This window comes from Callorhinus ursinus, unplaced genomic scaffold, assembly GCF_003265705.2.
Source record: "Callorhinus ursinus isolate GAN/ISIS: 27379988/994484 unplaced genomic scaffold, GSC_fseal_2.0 scaffold3, whole genome shotgun sequence".
Taxonomy (NCBI): Eukaryota; Metazoa; Chordata; class Mammalia; order Carnivora; family Otariidae; genus Callorhinus; species Callorhinus ursinus.
Window position 1 is genome coordinate 31,229,252 of NW_027397065.1, and position 24,526 is coordinate 31,253,777.

At 41.8% G+C, this 24,526-nt stretch overlaps 1 protein-coding gene across 7 annotated transcripts in view; it reads right to left on the reverse strand.

Annotated features, from left to right (window-relative positions):
* Nucleotides 1-18,890, reverse strand: part of CREBRF (CREB3 regulatory factor) — a 55,879-nt gene extending 36,989 nt beyond the window's left edge. For 5 of the 7 annotated variants that reach the window (XM_073889894.1, XM_025867023.2, XM_073889885.1 and 2 more), the window contains exon 1: nt 18,779-18,883. The gene's annotated coding sequence lies outside the window, so the exon portion shown is untranslated. Of the gene's footprint in view, nt 1-17,242; nt 17,888-18,778 lie in introns of those variants that run through there. The other 2 variants (XM_073889897.1, XM_073889889.1) reach the window with 2 other exon arrangements.
* Nucleotides 18,891-24,526: the final 5,636 nt, after the last annotated feature.

Here is a 24,526-nt window from a genome sequence, read left to right on the forward strand (position 1 = left end):
ATGGAGGGTGCCTGGGTGGCTCAGTCAGCTAAGCGTCTGCCTTTGGCTCAGGTCATGACCCCAGAGTCCTGGGATTGAGTCCCCATAGGGCTCCTTGCTCAGAGGGGAGCCTGCTTCTCCCTCTGCCTGCTGCTCCCCCAGCTTGTGCTCTCTCTCTGACAAATAAATAATTAAGATCTTAAAAAAAAAAAAAGGCTGTTAAAAAAAAATTATTCCAGTAAGTTTTTAACATGTTTATGCTGGGGGAAAATAAGAAAATACCCTGCAGAGGGGTTGCAAGGGTTAAATAATGATTGCAGATCACCTGGCAGAGAGTCTTAACTGTGGTAGAGCCTTAAATTTAAATGTTAATTCCCTTTTCCCTCCTCTGTGAAGGCCTCAATTAAGGGGGTCTAAACAGCTATGCCCATTTCATCATCTTTTCCTACATTAGGGGTCCTCAAAGTGTGATCCCAAGACCAGAAGCATCAGCATCAACTTGGATTGTGTTACAATTGCAAAATTTTGGGCTCCAGCCCAGACCAACTAAAGCAGAAACCCTGGGAGTGTTTCTCCCAGTTATGTGTTTTAACAAGCGCTCTAGGCAATTCTGACTCTCCCTAAAATTTGAGAACCACTGTCCTGCACTCAACACCTTGCTCTCATTCAGTCTAGTTGCAATATCCTTTCTTAGACTGAACCAATTTAAGCTGAGCTGCTCCATACTTAACACATCTGGACTAGAGGCTTAGAGTGGTACATTACGTCAATTTCAAAGGCCTCTGCAGAACAAGTAAGAGACTGTCAACCAGAGATTCAATAGCTGTTCCACTTAATTAGATTAGTAAATTGACAACCATTTCTATTTCCTGGATCTTTGCTGGGCCCTCCCCTCTGGTGGGCTGTCATTCCTACCTTGCTTTTCTAGCCTAGGAAACACCATTAAGTGCCCAGCCTGGGCCTACGAACAGAATTAACTATGCATTTCAATCCCATGCTACAGTTTAGGCTCCTGACAAAGGCCAGTTCTGGTCCAGTTCCTCCTTATATGGCCTCATGCCTTGATCCTACTGCTGATATATAATCTCAGTCCTAATTCTTCCCTTGATTCCTGTGAGAAACAAGGTCCGTTGCCCTTTCTTTTTTTTCTTTCTTTTCTCTTTTCCTTCCTTCCTTCTTGGGGTGGGGAGGGGCAGAGGGAGAAGGAGAGAGAGAATCTTAGCGATGTGGGGCTCGATCTCACAACCCTGAGATCATCACCTGAGCCGAAATCCAGAGTCGGTCGCTTAACTGACTGAGCCATCTGGGCACCCTGATCAGCTGCCTTTTCTAGATCTATTACTTCCAACTCCAAAAAGGTGTATGATTCAAGTGATGCGTTCAATGAAGTGGGTCAGTATAATCCTGGTCTATAACCTGGATCTGGGAGAAAAGAGTGATACTCTCTAAAATCTTAAGTTTACCCTTACTAAGCAACAGGGCTGAAGACTGAGAAAAGATTAAGTTCTACTAAATAAATACTCATTGCCATCAACTAAAGACACCATCTACCAATAGCTTGGTTTATCAGGGAAAACAGTGGACAAAAGAGGGCTAAGTTCTAGTTGCAGCTCTCATTTGCAAACTATGTAACACTGGGTAGGTCAATCTTTCTAAGCCTCTTTCTCATTTCTAGAAAGAAAACAATACTACTAATAATACTAGTTTCCTAGCCACCGAATCTTCTAAGCCATAAAGCCATAAAATACAAATGCAAATAGAGGTAACCCCACTTTTTGAAGTTTATGTTACACCACTTCGCTTTTACGAAGACCTACACTGGTACCTGTTTCTGCTAACTGAAGGAAATCCAAAGAGGATTTGTGTTTTTATGAAAATAGGTGAAAACAGTGTTAAGCGTTTGTTGTCCATTGGGCCATTACAGAGGCAGAACACAACCCAAGCACAGCAGCAGGTACCCTACCCAGCTCCTTCCCTGGGAACCACTCAGCATCTCAGTACCAAGTTGCCACAGTTCTGAACTGTGTCTGTGAACATCTGTGCTTTATCTCGATTTATTTTGTGCATGCATTGGCAAGATGTATCCTAAGGTATCAGAAAATCCTATGAGAGGTTATTTTCTGGCCTGGGAATGCTCAAAATTTTTCCACATAATTAATGGTAAGTGCTTCTCCACTTTATGCCATTTCAGCTTACAAAAGGTTTCATAGGAGCACTCTACTTTTGCATAGCAGGAGAAACTTTTTTTTTTTTAATTTTATTTAAACACTTGACATCAAAACTAGGTTGTCAATGCAGTTAGCAAAAAGAGCACTTGTTTGGAGCACTTGACAGGAGACTTGGAATCCAGTTTTGATCCCATAATTAAAACTAAGCAGTCTTATGAATCTGAGCAAGTTATTTAAATTTATGCCTTAGCACCCCACTGAGGAATGACAATTATTCTCCTTTAACTATAACAGGGATGTTATGAGAATTGAATGAGATATTAAATTAGGATGTACTAATAAAATAAATCTGAAAGGTGATTATTATCAACAGGTATATTTTGCCAATGCTTTCCTTTGTGCCACACCTACTCCATCTCAGAAACTCAACATCTGTGACGGCTACTGGCAGCAAGGCTGAATGTTTTAAAGACACCATTTCCCAAAGAGAGGGTATCCATCATGTTAAGAGTTGAGCATTTCCTCCTGGGATAGTTAAAGGTCCTTAGGTGCTTTTCCCAGCAGCAAACAGGAAGGGTGAAGGGCCAATTTTACCCCAAGCAGTAAAAGGTCTTTTCATTCTCTGAAACTAATGACCCAAGGTCACAACCAATTATCTTTATCCCCAAGGTTTTGCACCCATTTTCCAGAATTCTTGGTACCATTCCAAGTACCAATTTCCAAAATTCTTGGTACCATTTATTGTGAAACGACCATGAACAACAAAATTCACCACCCAAAAGTGGAAAGAAAAGAAAAAATAATAAAGGTTTCTACAGTAATTACCATTGCACAGAATCTTCCATAATGATACACTGCTCCCAAATCATCTCCTATACCAGGGAGCCATATACAAAGGGTATATTGATGTTTAGATGGCCAAATAACAAGAGGAAGGTGTAACAACTTGCTCTTCAGGATGCCTTCACACTTCTTTGGGCTTAAGAATATCCATATTTTACTCACAGCTTTGATATTAAAGTTATGTACACTAAAAGCAATGGTCTAATTTCCCAATGTGTAACCTAAGAAATATTTGTTCCAAGGAATGTTAAATGGTTATTCAATAAAAGGGTTATGAGGTTTAGAAAACACCACATTAAATAAAACTGATACATTGACTCCATGTAGGGCTTCTTGCAAACTTTAAGGTGCTAGGTACTAATGTGCATTATAAATCACCAAAAGGTGACTAGCGCAGATAGGATTTCCCAAACTTCCTTGATCCTAAAGTCCTCTACCCTGCCCTCAAGCAGACCAAGACTAGTGTTATTAAAAACAACTACAAAAAACCCACAAAACCCTAAAGGAAAGGCTAAATCAATTTTCTAGTTAGGAATTCCTTTTTTTTTCCCCCAAAGATTTTTATTTACTTGAGAGACAGCACACCCAGGAGAGGGAGAGGGAGAAGCAGACTCCCTGCTGAGCAGAGAGCCTGACACGGGACCCTATCCCAGGACGATTGAGCCACCCAGGCACCCCATGAATTCCTTTTTTTCGCAGCTCTGGCTCATCAGTTCTCAATACAGTTTTGTGACTCTTCCAAGGGAAAGAAGACTGTTGTCCATCAGAAATATCTGCCAACAGATTTTCTGTACCTGGGCTCATTCAAAACTATTCAACAACAGCGCCTAGGCACAGGAAAATACTCTGTTAACAGAAAACTGGCTCCCTGAAGCAATGTGATAGGGGTTCAGGGCAGGCTGCCCCAATATGCTGCCCTCACATATTATTTTTAATTGAAGTTACTCAAGAAAGAGCTAGTGCAATAAAGAGACTCTGACCTTCCTCTGTTGCCCTGAAAGCAAGAAATAAATTTCCCCATGTGAGAGGTACCCTCCCTGCACCTGGGAGAAAGAAAGCATCCTTAGTGCCAGAGATAGGCAATTCAGGGCCAAGAAGGCTATATAAATAAACCTTATTTCTTCATTAATTTGCTACCCCAAGCCCAAACATCTTTGTCAACTCTTAACAGATTTATTGTTTCTTTGTCTAAAAGGTATAAAAGTTGCCTGCTTTGGTCACTTCTTTGAATCTCGTATTTTGATGAGCTCCCATACATATAAAATTAAAATTTGTTTTTCTTCTGTTCATCTGTCTTGTGTCAATTTATTTATATCAGACCAGCCAAAGAACCTAGAACCTAGAAGGGAAGAGAGGAAAAGCTTTCCTCTCCTACAAATGATATGGAGCAAATGACTGATTTATGAGCAGTAATGGTATCACTTGAAGATGGCCATGGCTCAATATCTTTCATAGCTTTTTTTTTTTTTTTTTACCAGGTCCTACCCTGGTTTTTTTGGTTCTCTACTTGAAAATATGTTGAGGCTTACTATGTACATTAGGCAAGGCAAAAGGTGAAGTAAGGTAAATCACCAATAGGTAAGGCCAAAGGACTTTTACCAAAAGCTCATCCCTGGGACTGCTTAAACCACTAATCCAAACTTTGAAAGCCAAACCCAAGAGCTGACTGGAGTGCCAGGCAGCCTACACACATCCAAGAGCCCCTAAATTTTGCCTCTTCTGAATCCGAGGGTTTCAGATGATTCCTGAGAGTCCATAATATTTTTCAAAGGTTGAAAAATATAAACCAATATAAATGAAAATGTCTTATGAAAAAGCAGATACTATATATATGATGGCCCAAATCCCTACACCTCCCCTTTTATATGCCACTGGCTTAGGGCACTGTTCCCATTTAGTTGACTCAAGGGAACTGACTCCTCACAATAGTAAGTAGCACTTTTGAGTCATCCAACATTCAACAGAGTAGATGTTAAAAAAATTTTTGACACACCCATTAGGATGGTTATTATCGAAAAAATGGAAAATAACAAGTCGAGGATATTGAGGAGGATATGGAAAAACCGGAACCCTTGTGCAATGCTGGTAGGAATGCAAAGTGGTGCAGCTGGGAATCTTTAGCAGTTCTACACAAAGTTAAACATGGAATTACCATATGATCCAGCAATTCCACATCTGGATACCCAAAAGAACTGAAAGCAGGGACTCAAACAGATACATACACACCCATATTCACAGCTATGTTTTTCACAACAGTCAAAAGGTGGAAACAACCCTAGTGGCCATCAACAGATGAATGGATAAACAAAATACAGTGATTCATACAATGGAACATTATTCAGCCATAAAAAGGAATGAAATTCTGATCATGGATGAACCTTAAGAACATTACGCTGAGTGAAATAAACCAGACACAAAAGGACAAATATTACATAATCCCACTTATACGAGGTACAAGAATAGGCAAACTCACAGAACAGAAAGTAGAATAGAGGTTACCAGACGCCAGGAGAGTTACTGTTTAGTGGGCAGAGTTTCTGTCTAGGATGAGGAAAATGTTCTAGAAATAGTTACACAAGATTGTCAATGTATTTAATGCCACTGAACTGTACATTTAAAAATGGTTTAAATGGAAAAATTTGTTTTACAATGAAAAGTATTTTTAAAAATTTTTTGAGGTAAGAAACTCCAACACATTTATACCGTTATATAATTCACATACTATGGTTTATTTTGTTCTTTCCTAATCTTTGCTGGTTCATGCTCATCCTTTCTTTCATGTGTGCAGAGTTCCTGGGTTTTCTCTCTATTGTCTTTAAACTGTACCAGATCCACAGTTCTAAGATGTGGTAACTGTCCTGACCCTCTAACTTAAATAAGTCATTTCCCCTGAGGCTTAATCCCCACGTAAAGATGAAAAAAAGGGAAGAGAGGGGAGGGAAGGGAGGAAGGACCACTGACTTGGTAATTTAGGTTTATACATCATGTACATATAGCCCATGAGGTTCCCGTTTGGCAAGAAAGACAGTTTATGAGTTTGCCCAAGCTCCTTTGCAGACCAGGACCCGTCAGCCACATTCCATCCATCCTGCCATACGTCATATGTCCCACTCAACAATTCCTTTCCTTCTGAAAACTGTGCAGCAAAATAGTAAGCAAAATAGTTCTACTCAACAAAATAGTTCTTCAGATGTTTACTCAATCAAGCCACTACCCGTTTCATGGCACAGCAGAAATCAGAGATCCGCAAATTCCCAAACCACTGAGGAAGCATATGCTGCTCACGCAAGGAACACACTGGGTGAATGGTGGAGGCCACATTCTCCCTTAAGTATGTGATATAAATCCTGTGAACACAACTTCAGGTGAATCCCCATTCTCTACCCTTCAACAGCAGTTCTCTGGACTCCAAAATATAGAAGACAAGTAAGTACACTTCAAACTAGATGATTATAGTTTATGTCTGGAATTATTAGCAAAAGACCCCCATTATTTATTTTCCAAACCCTGTGGCTGCTGGTCTTGAAGAAAAGAGGAGGCTAAAGAGAAAGAAGACATATCTTTTCCCTCAGATTGGGTGAGAAAAGATCATTTTCCTAGCCAAGCAGTACTCATCATGACCCTATAAGGAGATACGATCCTTTTACCATACCACTTTGTGGACCTGGGTCAATACAATAGTCCCTTTTTATCCTCACACTGAGAGAGTTTTAAAAATATGGGGGTTGAGTTAGGTTTGCCACATTTAATTAAACAAAATAATTACATTTTACTAAGAATCCTGAGGAGCTAAGAAAAGATACTGAATCTCAAAAATCTCTCTCCTTAGAATGCAGTCTTGGAGGAAGACACAAGACCTCTCAGAATTTTATTCCATTCCTTTCCAAAGATTTCTGCTGAACTTTAATCTTTCACCTACAGAGAAACCAGGGAGGCTTAGTTAAAACCCTTTGGGAACGGGGGCGCCTGGGTGGCTCAGTCAGTTAAGCGGCTGCCTTCAGCTCAGGTTGTGATCCCAGGGTCCTGGGATTGAGTCCCACATCGGGCTCCCTGCTCAGCGGAGAGCCTGCTTCTCCCTCTCCCTCTGCCTGCCTCTCTGCCTACTTGTATTCTCGATCTGTCAAATAAATAACTAAAATCTTAAAAAAAAAAAAACTCTTTGGGAACGAAAAAGAAAGACCATTAAAGTAGGTGTCTGGATCAATGTGAGCTGAACAGGAAGAGCTACTTTTTATTTCTGAAAACTATCAATTACAAGATATTATGGGCTTTCTGCAGCATTGATACACGTCAATTAAGTTGTCCAGAGCACAAGAGCAAGAGCATGGGACAGTTTTAGACAGAACCAAAGAATGTATTTCTAACCCCAGTCACATTTGGTTACCCCTGGCAACAAAATATTCACAGTTTATATTTGTATCACTGTTTATAGACTACAAGCACATTGCTATGCCCTGTCATTTGATAAAACAACTTGATGAAGTAGTTAGGGTACATATTAGCATAACTGTCATCCCCTACCCTCTGTTCAACCATTTTTACATTAATAAAAAAAGTTCGATAAGGGTAAGAGATTTATCTGTGGTCATTCAGTAAATGCCTCTGTGCAAACCTATCATTATAGAGACCATCCCTACTTGCAGTGCCTCTTCTCCAGAGGACTCCCAAATCTACATCTTCAGTCTAAACGCATGAATGCATGAGCCTTACCATCTGAGAACCAGGTATTTCCCTGTTCACTCACATCCCATGACCTCAGACACAACATGCCACACCTCCCTCTTCAAACATTTCCATTCTGTCAGTAGTACCGTCATTCTCAGACATCCAGGCACGCAACACTGATCTCAGTACTGACTCTTTTCTTTCTCCTCCCTGATTCTGTTAAATCATGCCAGTTCTCTTTAACAAAGACATACTGACAACTTACCTTGTACCTAGCACACACGCATCTGTTCGTCTTTGCCCTTCCCACTTTCTCAACCCTTTACTTGGGCCTCATCATTTTATATTTACCATCCCAATAGTTGCCCTACAGATCTTCCTGTCTCCAGCTGCCCCCCCCCAAGTTCTTATGTTCTATTATATTTTCTCCCTGAACCACCACTTGGTATTAGCACTATGACCATAAGTTTTCAGCAACTCCCAAAGATTTCTTGGATAATGCTCAAAATATTCAGACACAATGAAACGATCTTTCCAATCTCATCTTCCACTACTGTTCTATAACACTAATATTAGCTTGATCTTACAATTTCACCAAATCCTTGAGGTACTTATAATCACACTTCACTCCACTCAGAATTTCCAACAGTGAGGCTCTGGCCTTTCATGCCTTTGCTCACACTGGTTTTTCTTTTCCTCCTCCCTAATTCCTTGTCTCCACTACCAGATTGTAAAGTCTTTTGGGAACAACCATTATATCTCATCTCTGTTTCGCTACAGTACCAAAAGCAATGCCTTGCCCAGCACAGGCATCCACACAAGAGCTGACTGACAATGAATGGGAAATCCCCTAAGACCACAGGTCCCTCTGGATAAGGAGTCAGAGCTGCAACTTTGTTCATATACAAAGAGGACACTGCGAAGAAGTCAGTCATTTAGAATACCCTTGGATAACAGGTTTGAACAGTGTGGGTCCACTTGTACGTGGATTTTTTTCAGTAAGTACAGTAGTAGTACTGTGCATGTATGTTCTCTTCCTTATGATTTTCTTAATATTTTCTCCAGCTTACTTTATTGTAAGAATACAATATATAATATACATAACATACAAAATATGTGTTAATCAACTGTTTATGTTCTCCACAATGCTTCTGGTGAACAGCAGGCTATTAGTAGTTAAGTTTGGGGAGAGTCAAAAGTTATACACAAGTTTCAACTGTATGGGGGGAGAGAGGGTCGGTGCCCCCTAACCCCCCATGTTGTTCAAAGGTCAACTTGTATATGTATCAAGCATCTTTTATGTGCTCTGAAATTATCTAGTAGTTAGCTTGCTAATTTGAGTCTTGAACCACTACAGTAACATATAATAAAAATATTGAAAACTGTACTCCTGAGTTTTCTTTTACACTTCCAGGAAAAGTATTATTTGAATTTCAGTAAATTCTGAAGACCAGAGAGAATTCTTGTCTAGTGAGGAGAGGGCAGAAGGAGGAGTAGGATTAAAATTTATTGAAGCTAACTGAACCCAGGCATTGGACTGATACAGGTTACACTGTTCTCTCCCCACCCCCATTTTAATTAAAACAAAATATTTTATGCAGATTAAACACTAAAATTTAAAGAATCATTTAGTTTCTGTATGTAAAATGTAAAAAGGGAACAGCAGGCTTAAAGGCAGCAGCACAGAAACAGTGGTGCAGGCAAACACATTTGAACCATAATGCAAGATTCCAGGGGAATAGCTGTCCCAAGACACTCTGGATGTAGCCTAACAACTTCAGCACTCCTGTTATCAGAGATGTAGGTTCTTCCTCAAACTTTGTCTCCTCCCTCCTTTCCCAGATTTGACACTCTTCTAAAAGTAGCAAGAATATATACAATTTTGAAATCCTCTTCAAATTCCTTCCTATTGTGTGAAATGGGCTATACCACTGACACAGGGCTATAGAACAGCTGGTACAGAGGTTTTGGACATAAGGCTACAAAGAGGTTGTGAATACAGTTTTGCAATCATTTATTTCAACACTGAGAAAGGTTGGCTGCCTCTTTGGCTCTAATACTCCTAAAGGCTTGCTCTGTGAGAAGCAAACTCTAGATTCAAGATAAAAGGTTCTGCTTTATGAGTATTTGGAATTTTATTCCAGATTCTTACCTGCCTTCTTTTATTTGTAAATACAAGAATTCCCCGTTTTACTTTTCAGGGATTTTGTGACTCACAATAATATGTGCCCTGACACAAAACAGATAACTCAATAAATTGTGGCTACTTTTTATCCTAAGATTCCTTTCTTGTTATAAGATGTTCCTGGAGTGTTCAGCTACTGAAAGTATAAACCTGAACTCAACTCAGAATCCTAGATTGTCTAAATTTCACACTTCATTATCACAAAAACCCAACTGCTTGGAACTAGGGTAGATAAGGGATCTGCAGGCAACACAGGTCATTTAACATCCCTGCCCTGGCTTCATGAGGGTCAATGTCAATTATGCTGGTTTAATCAGCAAAAGAATCTTTGGATTCACAAAGTAATTCATAAAGCTTCAAACTAGTCATCTCTGTACACAATAAAGAATTGGCAAGTAGGGGCGCCTGGCTGGTTCAGTCCATGGAGCAGGTGACTCTTGATCTTAGGGTTGTGAGTCCAAGCCCCACACTGGGTGTAGAAATTACTTAAAAATAAAAAAAAAAAAAAATCTTAAAAAAAAAAAAAGACTTGGCAAGTAAATTACAAGGGGAAAGGGCTTCTTCAGAGAGATTATTGCTCTAACTGTTCAAACCATTACACAGAACTCATCTCTTTTTTATAGTTAGTTTTATACTGGCTTCACCAGAGATTCTGGGTAACCCAAGGGAATGGACTTACACAAAATTTATCTTTATATCCATAACACCTTATACAGTTTCTAATAAATACAAATACACAGTTTATACTATACTTGTCTCAACAGGATTCAGAATAAACCAAACAAAGCAGATGGACTACCCAAATATCTGGGAAAACATAACTATGAATATAATCAGCAGCTATCAATCAGAGGAGAAGTACAAAGAGTAACAAGAACTTGAGCCCACCCTCCATCAGACACTCAGAATTCTTCTATCCCTCCTAGCAGAGGAAAGAATAAAATTTGTTTATAGTAATTCATTAGTTTAGTCTTTTAACTTGGGAGGTTGGACAACCAGCAAGTTATTATGCTAAGCTATTAGGTAGCAAAGTCCCAACAAGTTCACTCTACCAGGACTATAAACATTTTAAAAGGAAATACAAAGTTAACTGAAGATGTAAAGTAAAGGCCCCAAACTGGACTGCAGCCACAAATCAATCTACATATGGGTTTTGTTCGGCTCCCTCACTGGTGTTTTTAAAAAATTAAACTTTAAATGCCAGCATTTAAATTGGAAATTTCATGTAAAATTTCTGAGTCCTATTAACAAATGTCACTGTCTTGGGGGAAAAAGAAAATCACTGGGTACATATTCCCAGCAACATCACCTGAATCACTCAACTGAAAGGAATTACCCCTTTAACCTGGCCTATGCTCCCTAGCTTGCTACAATCCACCCCAGTTCCATTTTACAGATGAGGTGCCTAAGCTGACAGATGAGATGCTATTAAAAATCACAGCACTAGCAAAAAGCCTGTTTGAGAATACAGTTAACTTCAGGTCTTTCACTCTTAAGCATTCTGCAACTGGACCTCCATATAAAAGATAATTAATGATAAGAGAGGTATTTAAAACACCTCTACATGAATGTTTATAGTAGCTTTACTCAAAATGGCCTAAAATCTTGAAGCAAACCCAAAATGGATGGATTGTGGTATATCCATACAATAACAAGTACTCAACTGATACTCGAAATGACATGAAATCTCAAAAGCATTATTAACATTATAAGCGATCAGACTCAAAAGACAACACATTCTATGATTGCATTTAGATGAAATTCCAGTAAAGACAAAACTACAGTGATAGGAAGTAAATCAGTGATTGGGGCCAGGGGTGAAGCAGGGTCATGAAGGAACTTTTTGTGGTGATGGAAATGTTCTGTATCATGACTGTAGAGGTAGTCAGATGACTGCATAGATTTGTCAAAACTAAAAGTTAGGTAAATTTTATTTTACGTAAATTATACCTCAGTAAAGCTTAGGTGTTTAGAAAACACTATAAAACTACAGAGAAGAGAACTACATCTCTACCTGGGTAAGTTTGGGAAAGTTTCAGGAAAAGGTGAGATTTGAATTGAATCTTGTCATAGAACAGTTTCAAGTAGAAAACACAGCATATAAGTGGTTATATTCTGCACTGTAGCCTATAAGAAATGGCATCTCTGAATACAAATGAAAATGCTTCTTAAAAGGAAAATTCATGGAGATGGATAATTAGTACTTGGAACGGTATCAAAGCCAAGTTGATCTCACAAGATTTCCCAAAAGGGAATCAACTCAGACATTCGCTGCTGTTCAAATGCAAAGAAGTAGATCGTGTGAAAGAATGTTTTTGTTTTATTTTTAAATAAAGCAAAAATGAAGAGGAAAAGTAGAGTCAAGGGACGCCTGGGTGGCTCAGTCGGTTAGGCATCTGCCTTCAGCTCAGGTCATGATCCCGGGGTCCTGGGATCGAGTCCCACATGGGGCTCCCTGCTCAGCAGGAAGCCTGCTTCTCCCTCTGCCTCTGCCTGCTGCTCGCCCTGCTTGTGCACGTGCTCTCTCTGACAAATAAATAAATAAAATCTTAAAAAAAAATTAAAAAAGAGTCAAAAAAAGGGGGGAAAGAAACCCAAAGGGAATAAAGAAAGGGATGGAAGCAAGGAGGTGAGATATGAGATAAAGGCAAGGGACACATTAGGTCAGAAAAAAAGGTTATGTTGGTACTGACGGATTACAAGAGAGAAGAGAGGTGTGTCAGATCTCGATGAAAGACTGAAAGAAAAACCAAAAACTATGGGAAAAGAGATCATCTAATCAAAGTCAAAGCCACAAAGTGAAGGGACCAGAGACCTGACAGCGTAGAGCAGGCCCAAGAGAAGGAGGGGACAAGAGGAAAACAAAAAAGCCCTTTCCTCCTAAATCTCACCGCAACTAGTCTCTTCCTCCTCCTCCATCTATGCCCTCTTGGTGGCCCTGTCTTAGGTGACGCCTTCTCATATCCAAGCCCACCCCACACATCACATACATCTTTTATTTTCTTTTTTAAGTAGGCTCCATGCCCAATGTGGGGCTCAAACTCATGACCCTGAGATCAAGAGTCACGTGCTCCACCGACTGAGCCAGCCAGATGCCCCGCATATACCTTTTATACCTCCTTGACTGGACACAGAATGCTTCCTTCACTGGTCTTCAAAACCCAGTTCAAATGGACCTCTTCTGTGAAGCTTCTCCAACTTTCCTCCAACTTTCTCAGGCAGAGCTAGTAGTCCCTCTTCCGTATTTTCAGAACATGTTGTTCTAAAAATTATCCTACTGTTAAACTGCAAGGTCTTGTTTCCTCTATTAGTCCATGGGCAACTCTAGTAGAGAATTCAATAGTAAGGATGAAAACCCTTACTAACAAGCACTTCACAAAACTGTAAAGTCCTTTACAAGTAAGAAATTTTATACACCTTATAAAACACAAGTAGAAAGCTAGAAGCCTTGCTGTTTAAAGGATTTCTAGAGTGAATCTTTTGAACAAGAGTACAGGCACCCTACCCCTAGTTTCTCCCCATACCATCAAGGACCTTTCCTTAAAGTTTTTTTTTTTTTTTTTGTAATGCTTTAAATTTCTGTTGAATGGCAAAAATATAAAAGAGAAGGCAAACTGCATCAGGAATAGTGTGTAGCAGTCAAAGATGGAAATTCCTCTCTAAAATAAAAATAAAAGCACCTTAAACTCTCAAAGGCAGAACACTATAAACTAAAGAAAATATGTGTACAAGAAGAATCTGAAGAAAACTGGAGGACAAAAAATTAGCAAGCTCATAATGCTTTCATGGGAAACTGTCAATGTCAACAACACCCAAAGATAAATAAGTAAAACATGACTTTGTAACAAAAGATGTAGAAGTAGGTTTGGTGTTAAAAGGACAGAATAGCAAGATGAACAGAGTTGCCGGGAATTAGTGGGAAGATGAGTGATTTAAGAAGTTGTTTGGGGAGGAGAGTTCCAATACAGATTTTGTTAGAAAGGTCATGAACTGGTAAAAAAGCACACAAGGCTTGGCTAGCAATACAGTGGGATGGTAGTGCAGTCACCAAGTCCCACTGCAGCTCCCTGCAACAAACTCTCTCCATGTCTAGCCCTCCCCCCTGGGGTGAACCAGACTTATTAACAAGAATGACTTTACAGTACTTCCCCAAGATGAGAAACACTGCTATACAGATGAATAATTGTCCCAAACCTCTAAGAAATGAGGCTCCACTCACATTTGCCAAACACCCAGAGATCCAAGTGTGCTAAGTGTTAATGACAAATCCAAAGGAAAAAGCACAGGTTGTGTGTGTGTGTGTGTCTGTCTGTCTGGGCATGCTTAGAAGGAATATTCAACAAGTCTAACTAATGGAATGTATCTGAAAAAAATTGACAAAAGAATTAAAGGGATTTTTAGACATCATCAAAATAGCTTTTCCATAAACTTTCTCAAACGGGTCAATTTTTAAATGAAGGCTTTTTGTTTCAGCAGATGGTGATTAATTCCTCCCTTCCAACTAAGCCCAACATCTCTACTAATAGTAGACTGACTTATTACCTTCCAGATAAGCAGTTTTTAGCAATGCACTCATTTATTTAGGAAGTTCAGAAGCACTAAAAGGTGACAGGCACAGAGTGAGGCACTGGGGATATAAAAGTAGGCAGACTCTGACCTCAAGTTGCTCACCAGGTAGATGACATAAATGGGTAAATACTGTACTGTGGTACAAGTGCGAATAAGGATAAACTGAGAGGTCATTAACCTATGAAAAAGAAAACTGAATAGAGATTTGAGAGGTGGTTCTAAGCAGCTGGAAGTATTAGCATATTCAAAGTACAAGAGCTTGAGAATACAGTAACTGACAACTTCCCAATATCCCACTATGAGACAGAAAACATCATTAATCTCTCCCATTACAAATTAATAAACTTAATTACCCACAGTCACCCAGCCAAATAGTAGGCTAACTAGAACTAGAAACAAGATTACAGGCCACTTGATGCTTTTCCGTTCTAAGAGGTCAATATATTCTCCTTTCTCAACTGTCATTCTTGCACTTAAAACCCAGTTCAAGTCAACCAAACTGGAGAAATAACTGCATAGAAACAAAGCAAAAAGCTACCCATGAAAAAATTAACTATTTGCCTATGTAGGGTTTTAGCATCTCCACTTCAGTGGGCACTTAGCATCACTTCACATTTTCCAAGGAAGGGGAGGGGTAGCAACCTGTATCTTTTGGGATCTTGTCTGAAAAAGTATCCCACCCTATTTAGGTCATTCTACAAACACCTCAGGCAATGGCACCATCAGTATGGCTCCCAAATTAACTGCATGATATATGTAAGAACTCAGAGGGTTAAGTATTTACTCATTTGACTAACATCTCTTCAAACGGCTGTAAACAGTTTTGTTAGGAATGATACACTAGATGCACTTTCAGACCTCAACAGGACCATACCCTTGACTATATTAAGGTTCTTAGGTATAATATCTTAAAAAGCCAAAACTTTTCAATCAGAATGCATCTCTAAAATAAATAGGACTTAATATTCCAACATTTGCTTTAAAACATCTTTTCAGGGGCGCCTGGGTGGCTCAGTGGGTTAAGCATCTGACTCTTGATCTCCGCTCAGGTCCTGATGTCAGGGTCATGTGTTCTAGCCCCATGTTGGGCTCCACACTGGATGTGGAGCCTACTTTAAAAAAGTAAAAAAATAAAGTTTTTTTTTTCCAGGAAAACATCTATTAGCAAATGAAATAAAAATATAGAATACAATGCTGCCCTATGCTCTTATTCTAAAAATTCTTCAGGGCAAGAGATAATGTACATTCTGCAAGTGCTCAAATTACTACCTGAAGTGCATGTTTACATATTCTGCAATATCTTTACATCTAAGTAATTAAAACCCAGTGACTGATGTCTTAGGACAGGGGTTGATAAACTACAACCTTCAACCACAGCCAGTTCTTGTAAATAAATTTTATTAGAATACAGCCCCAAACATGTTATCTATGGTTGTTTTCATGCTGCAATTTGCAGACCTGAGACAGAGACTACAATGGCCCACAAAGCTAAATATTTACTATTTGACCGTGAATTGAAAAAGTCCTGTCAACCTCTATCTTAAAATCATCAGACTAATGACCTGACAAATTATGTCTAGCCTAAGAGTTTATCTACCCTGGAAGATGAACTACTGAATACAATGAAAGAGAATTTTTCTCGCAAACATCCAAGACAAAACCCATAGGGAAACAAACCTCTGCTGATTAATTCCAAGTCATACAATTGTCAATCCTGACTACAAACTATACTTTAAAAGCAACTGGTGGATGTAGTTTAACTCTTTTTAAAAACTATGCTACATTAATAAACATACAAACTCACTGTACTTTCACGGTCACTGTATTGTTAACCACCACCATGGAACTATACAAGTTATTCTTTCAGTCCTTACACTGGCATCCAAGAATCCACACAGAGTGAACTAGTAAACCAAATAGGATATAGTCTAAGAGTCTGTTTTCAATTGTCATGACAGAGAATGGGATGGTAAGTGGAACATCCAAAATCTCTCCTTCTGGATGTATTTAGCCTCTTCTATGCTTACTAGTCTAAAAATTCCAAAGCTAGTATATAAGTCATATAAAAGAATTACACCCAAGTAAGTCTTGGATCTATTTTCCATTCTTATTTTATTTTTTAAAGTAAGCCCTAGGTCCAGTGAGGTGCTAGAACTCAGGACCAGAGATCAAGAGTTGTATACTCTACCAACTGAGCTAGCCAGGTGCCTGTCTGCCATTCTTAAGAAAATTCAATAAATAATAAACTAATACTTTTATTTGCTGTAAAAGTTATATTTAAGAACTGAAGTCTATAAAAAATGAGGGATTATATTTTTACATATCATTCTTAACAGAACTGAGTCAAGCATGTCAAAACAATACAGAAACCGACAAATCATTTATTTACCGATTATTATTTTTCTCCGGTTAACAAAATAGGAGATAATGCAAATTCCTAAATAAATACAGTCAACTCCTGAATGGCCTCTGCATGATACCCTAAATGCTTAACCAAAGTGCATCAACAAACAGCCTGGTACCCTTGACAATACCAGTGCAGTCACAGGTTGTAAGGTGATGTTAACATAAAGCTAAATCAAGCATTTAATAAGGCTGACAGGATGCCAAAATAATCAGAAAACAAAGTAAAATAACTGATTTTCTAATTACTCATACCATTTCCCCCTTCATCTCTGGTGCTTTCCCAGCTATTTTGGATGAAAAGAAAATGGGAAAAAAATATTTAAAAGTACAATCAGTGACAACCAGTTTACCACAGATTACCAAATTTACATAAAAATCTTATTTTCTGCTTTTTAAAAAGAAATAAGATTTTGCTCCTATTCCTCACCTGCAGGATATTCACAAGACAAAGTTAAAGAACCTTCAAATCTGTAATTTTCTCAAGGCTCACTTTTCTTATGAACTTGATTCACGTGAGCTACAAATTTATGTAAACAGGAGGGGCAAATTACTACTAGGACTAGCGCTAGAAAGTGCGGGGGCGATCTTTAGAAGGTACCCTGATGAAAAAATGGAAACCCCACCCAGCTCTTAACTTTCTCGGCTTTTTCTAGTCCTGGTTTTCTGTGCAAAATCCAGAAAAGCAGAACTTCCTCCTCACTGCCTCCCTCTATGTGAGGCCTTGTGCCGAAATTCAGACCGCTAGCTATCCAAGTACCTTCTTAAGGTAGTCTTAAGGCTCAAGCCCGCTCAGAAACAGCAAAAAAGGTTTGTTTTCTTGGGTCAGAGGAAAGCAATTACAGGGTTTGGCGGCCGTGTTTGTCAGGAAGGGTAGGGCCGAGAAAGAGGGAGAATCCAGAGATTGAGCTCCATCTAGTCCCAGGAACCACCCCCAGGGGCGGCTAGACTGCCCTCGGTACTTCCCTGCCTCCTTTGCTCGGGAGGGGAGAGCGGTGGGTCGGGGTCTGGCTCCCCTGAGCTACTTCCTGGTCCGATCGGACTCGCCTTCGGACACCCGAAACGCCCCCGGCCCGGCTCCCTCGCCCTTTGCCCTGTCTCCTCCCCTCTCTGTGACCCACCACCACCGGTCCCCTCCCATCTAACATGGCCGCCCCACCCGGCCCACCCCCGGTACAGCCTAACCAATTGGGAGGGGGCCCCCGCGGCACCGCCTCCCCCACGTCCATTGGCGCAGCAGCCTTCATCTGCCTATCCCATTGGGCGGCACGGCCTGCCACTCCGCGCTGAGGGCTCCGCCTACGAGCCCCTTCAAGCTGCTTTGAGAAGACATATAAACAAATCCCGGAGGGAGGCCCCTTTCGCCCGTCTCTGGGGCGGAGACGGGAAGGGGGAGCGGCTACCCCAGAGACACCCCTGCCTGGATCCCCCCCACCCCCAGCCAGCGCTTCCTCGTCTCCTGCCTGCCCGGTTCCAACCTTCGTGGCCCCGGCCCTTCCTCACACGCCCCTCTCTCTCCTCCCCCGCCAGCCTCGCCTCCCCTCCCTTCCCCGGCCCCTCCCACCCGCTAGCTTCTCTGACAGGCCGGTTGCCGGCAGCCACGGCCCCGGTCTCGGAGGCAGCAGTGAAGGGCCGGGCAGCCCGGCAGGGCAGACGCCTGGCGTTGCCCACCCCTGGCCTAGCCTGCCGCCCACCCGTGGGTCCCCTCTACAGCCACCCCGCGCTTTTATATAACCGTCCCGGACCGGGGGTGGGGGAGGGGAGCCGGAGACCCCGTGACCGGCAGGCGGCAACCTGAGGCCCGCGCGCCCCCAGACTCGGCCCTGGTCCCGGTCGCCCCGCGCCGGCCCGGCTCAGAGCCCCGGCGCTGCTGCCTCGTAGGCCAGCGGCCCTCCTCCGCCCCCCGCCCGGCTAGTCCCCCAGCCCAGGCCCCTGCGGGCTCCAGGCGGACAGCAGCGGAGCTCACCTGTAGGTGTGGGGGCGGCTCAGGGGCTGGGTCCGGTTCCGCTGCAGGGGCCGCGGCCCCTCTCCATGCTGCCTCGGTTTGTTTTGTTTATGTCCTTCCTGACGGGTTCCCGGAAATCGCGTGACTCGCCCCCCTCACGTGGGCCGCGGCGAGGAGGAGGAGGGAGGCGGGGGCCCGCCGGCCTCCGGCCAATCGGGAGGTGTTCTGCAACCCGGCCAATCAGGAGCTCGTCCCGGCTGGGCACCCCTGTCACATGACGCCGGAGGGGCGGATTGCCGGGAAAAACCAGGAAGAGGGGGCGGAGCGGGGGCTCGGCGCCTGCCACTGCAGCGTGGGCGTGGGCTGTGTTTGATACAGAGCCACACTCACGTTTGTAGAGGAGGTTCGTTTACAAAAGCTCTCCCATCCAGCGTTTTATCTGATCTCACAACTACACGGTGAGGCCCGAAGTGTCCGTATATCCATTTATATTTACGTTTATGCCCATTTGCATTTACATTCTAAGTTCAGTGAAACTCGAAGGGGGCTACGGGAACCGAGGGCATTGACTTAAGAGAGGGATTGTATCAAGTTTCTGTTTTATGTATGTCCCCCACATCTGAACCTCTTAGTTCGCTGAGACTGACCTTGCCTTCAGTCACTCGTTCATTCAACTAGTATTTATTGCGTATGTAAGCCCCAGATATTGGGATCAATCGGATTGCGTGCACCTTTAAGAGAAATACCTGTACACAACTATACAAACAGAAGGCTACTAGAAGCGCCTAGACAAACAAACCTTCGTAACACCTGTACCCAAGGTTTCCTTGTGTTCCCTAATCCTATTAATAACAACTGCGACCCTTTGCTACTGAACGTGTAGTATGTGGTGGGCTCATTATCTTATTTAGTTAACCCTACAGGTACACGTAATGGTAGTATACCGATTTTTGCAGACGGGGAAATTAAAGCTCATAGGGATTACTCGCTCAAGGTCAGGCAGCTAGTAAATGAACCAGCAGGGCCCAGAACCCAGGTCTGTTGCCACAGCCTGTGCTCCTAGACTGCTCTTTATACTTCTTAAGGGCACAGAATTTATCTTCTGAGCACAGAACAGAAATATGACTTTAGTAAGCATGGAGAAAGGAGGATTGGAGAACAGAAATTTCTCTTAGGAGTAATTGCCTTAGAAATCGTGGCTCTCCTTTGCACAGACCTAGGGAAGTAGTACAATGTTAATGTCAAAACCATGGACTTTGGAATCAGAAAGACTTCTAAAGATTATAAGCTTCAAGAAGGCAGGGATTAGCCCTGCTGTTTCTCCTCTACCTTTCATGCCTGCCACATAGGCAGTCATTAAATACTGGTTGAATAACAGCCTGGATTTGAATCTTTGCTCTCCCACGTGTTAACTAGCGCAAATTACTTAACTTCTGTGAGGCTCCTCTGTAAGTACCTCATGGGGTTGATGTGAGAATTGAGTGGAAAAATTCATATAAAGCACTTACCACAGCGCGTCACATATAGTGAGCATTTAATGAATGACAGTATTATTAGATTGTTTCAAAGACATCATTTAGAAGATGTACTGTAAGCTAAATAGCAAGTAAGGATAATTCTAGACTTTAGCAGTTTAACAGCCACTAAAATAATACTTATGTAAACAGTATTAATAGGTGGGGTATACATAGATACCTAAGGGGAAAGTAAAGTAAATCTCACCTCTGCACCCTTCAAAATGCCTTCGGGTCTCAGTACCCAGTGAAGGAATATTTTCCCTACTACACAGGAAGCAGCAGGATTATTATTTTTTTAAGTCTAACATACCACATTCTAATTTTCCATATCGACTAAAGTTTAAAATTGAAACACCAAAAGAAAAACCGGCTTGGGAAGTCTGAACCAGTTTCCTCTTACTAGTTCATATTCGATTCCTGCATTAAAAAACCGTGGAATACGTTACAGACTATCCTTTCTTGTAATACTATGTTTGGGAAAACTCCAGCAGATGGCTAGCTCTTCCACTGTTCCACTGCCCTTTTGATGGTCATTTTCATACTTCTGCTGGGCAACAATCTGATTGGGTCAAGGAGCAGCCTGATTCTTCTAGCACATGGCTCTGCCATTGAAGGAGCTCACTAGTGAGTTACACTGGATTCCCACCTTTGCATCTTCCCTTGTCTCAGAAAGGACAGTTTTAGCTAATGGAGACCTTTCCATCACGGTTTGTTAATGACCATACGCTGCACTAAAGTGAATGAAATCACTGACTGCTAATTGATTTGTGTTTCTCTGGGGTTTTATCCTGCCAGATTGTACCACAATCAAAATTGGGAGGAAATTGGAACTCTGGAAAAGCATTGGCTTGAGGTTCAGGAGACTCTTCTTGTTCTAGCCACAAAGTAGTAACCAGCTGCCATCACCTCTTCCAAAGTGCTTAACCTTGCTTCTGCAGAATCAAAAGCCTGAATCAAAAAATGTGTTACACAAACATGACACAATAGGGGAAACAAAGCAATAGTTGAACTCATAAAAATAAATTATTTATTTTCTGATTAGGTAACATATACACAGCACAAAATTCAAAAGGTACAAAAGGATATTCAGTGAATATTAAATCTCCCTCCCACCCCTGTTCTCTGTCTACTCATTTTCCCCTGTTAGAAGCAACCACAAGTACCCATGCTCTGTGTATCCTCCCAGCGATATTTTCTGATATGCTGACATTTCATGCCCTTTAAACCTTGATGTATTTGAAACGCTGTTCTTGGACCCAAGACTTCAATTTGAGCTCTACTTACTATGAGATCCAGGTTGAAGGGCGGGACCTCTCTGGGTTCCACTTTCTTCACCATGAGGAATCTGGAATAGAACTGGCTGTTCTTACCAACCTTCTAACTTTTAACATTGAGTTCTCCTGAAAATAATTAGAAGAGTTGCCACAGGTCCTAACTTTCCTTACGACCTAAAGTTTGCAGTTCTTCATTAGAGCACAGACTGAGCCCTGCCTGCTGACTATGTACACATCCAAACGAGTGTTACCCTTTTGAGTCTAAGTGTTTTCTTTCCGCGCCCCTATGGACCTGTGTGATACCTTAACATTTCACAGCTGCAGAAGTGAGATTAATTAACTCAAAGCTGGAAGATCTCCAGGAAAAGCTGTGTCCTTCTCACACTTTTAAAAACTGATTTTCTTCCTGAGGAGACTGGAGCATTGCTGAGGGTAAATCTCAAAGATACTGTTGGCTGGCAATTGGCAGCCATCTCTCATTCACCTCTCCTAAAAAATATTCTCTGGGGGAAGAAGAGTTCAGTTTTTCCCCTTGCTTTAACCTCTCGACAGGATGGAGTATTCTTTATGTAACAGCTCTGAGCTTTGGTTTCTTAATTCTCCCGGAAGGCACCAAGTTCAGTCCCAAGGCTCTTCTCTAGTCTATCCGTTACTTATTTACCCTGATTCCTCACTCCCCATTTGCAGAACTAGGCCTGCCATGAGATAGGAACTTAACCACTGTGGTCCAAATCCTACTCATCCTCCATGACTCAAGATCCCACATCTTTTATGAAGTCTATTTCTACCATGTCTTTTACTGCCCTCATTAATATCCTTTCCTCTACCACCCAAATGAGCACTTAAAGTACTTATTGCTTTGTACTATTCATATCATGTGTGTTATTATATCCTCAATTAAATCAAGTGGTATAACACTCATATATCCTTGAATTATGGAGAATGCAAGGCACGTCATTAGACAGCATAATCAAGCCCATGTTTAGTGATGGGTAGGGGAAGAGAAGAGAGAGAAATAAGCTGACATCTGTGGAATGTCTAATGTGTACATGAAGACACAGTCCTCACCCTGGAGGAATTCAGAACCTGAAGGAGAGTGACATGGAAAGCTTACAATACAACAACACAGTTTATAAGAGGGGAGGCCCTGTTGCAGGGGTTAACAACATGATACCTACGTGTTTCTGGGCCACTTTCTTGCTAACTTATTTGGCAAGATACTGACTGTTCTTGATTTCTGTCATGCATCAGGTTGATCTTGATGCAGAACCTGATGCATAATAGTACTCAACGGTGTTGGTTTCCCCCCTCGCCGACCTTCCAGGGAGGAATGTGACTAAAAGCTTCTTGGAAGAAAAGCAGCAGCAAAGGGAAAGTAACGTGGCAAGAGAAGGCAGCCTGCAACTCAGACTGTTTTGTGATTCCCTTATCTTCCAAGGCAGCATTCCTATCAAAATTGTTTTGTCTGTTTCGCTAAGACCGAAAACTTCCAGGACAAGTAGTAGCTCCTGTGGGGTTTTGTTTTTTAGTTTGGTTTTGTTTTTTTGTCAGCACTGTGCAGAACATACACTGTTAGTATCAGCAACTCTGATAACAAGCCAGGAAGGCAGGGAGTGAGAACAATCTAGCATTTGTTGTAGGAAATACTCCCAAAGGACAGGTACAATAAGACATTCTTGTTGGTGAGGCCCGAAGTAGGCTGATAAAAACAGAAAGTGGAGGAACAGATCGATAAGCAGCAGGAACCAAGACCTGTAGCTATGATAACAGTTTGTTGAACTACAGATGGAGGCGTGCTCTGAAAGAGCAAATCCAGTGTAAAACTATGAAGCTGGATTTCCACATCTAGGAAGTGAACAGTCCAGAGGGGTTGCTAAAAGAAAGAAGTAATAATGAAAGGTTCAGAGAACTAAGAGTGAAGTTAGGGGGTCCTGTGTATACAAGGTTTTTGCTTCCCCCACAAATTCACAAGGTCATAAATTTCCCTCGTGTGACGGTGAAACCAGGGATGGTGTCCACCAGTGTTGCGTTTTCCTCCTGTCTTCACAGGGCCCAGCCCAAGAGTGAGAGGTGTAAAAGAAATAGGTGCCATACTCTGCACCTGTTTTTCACACACCAGTTGGCAGTGAGAAATAAAGCACGTTAACAAACCCGAATGCCAACTGCAGATACTGTCCTGTTAGGAAGGGCAGTCCCAGGAGGAAGCCACACTCCTCGGCCCCCATACCTCAGTGCCCACCAAGGCTCCTGCGGGGCTGCCTGCCTGTCTACACAGAGCCTCAGGGCACCCTGTTGACCTGGGCAGCACACCTATCACTCAGGCTAGAGCCAGGAGGATTATGGCTGCAGGAGTCCTGGTGAGCTGGCCACAGCTCTTCACTGGTGCGCCTACAACCAGTCAGATAGGAGGGGGCTTCCTGCCCACTCATCTAAGTATCTCTTCCCTTGGTAAAAGAGGAAGTCGCCTTTGGGAAAATTGGGAGTATGGGTGGAAATTGAAGTGAGATTAGGACAAAGTAAGGGGCGGTTCTCCTCTCCTTCTAACAAAGGAAGTATTAACAGGTTTAGGCTCCTGTAAACACCACAGGAGAAAAGAGGACCAGGTTAGTGATCTTTTCTCCTCCCTGGGAGTAGGGGGACACAGAGAAGTTGGGACTATTAGAAAGGAGAGGGATGTGCAATACTGCTCTTTGCCCTTTCCTGCCCCAATTATAGTCTGGTGAAGGGTAAAGTACTTAGGGCCTGGCACACAGCAAGCAGCAGGTAAGGGTCAGCTACTGTTGATATTATTTTAGGTAAACGCTATGCCCAAATGTAGGGCTCAAACCCATGCCCCAAGATCAAGAGTCACATGCCCCACCGACTGAGTCAGCCAGACATCCCTACTGTTGATATTAACAATGGTTCTGAACTTTTCTAGGGGTCTGATGAAAGCCATATACTTGCTCCCCAGAAAAACACACACAAGTATACACGAA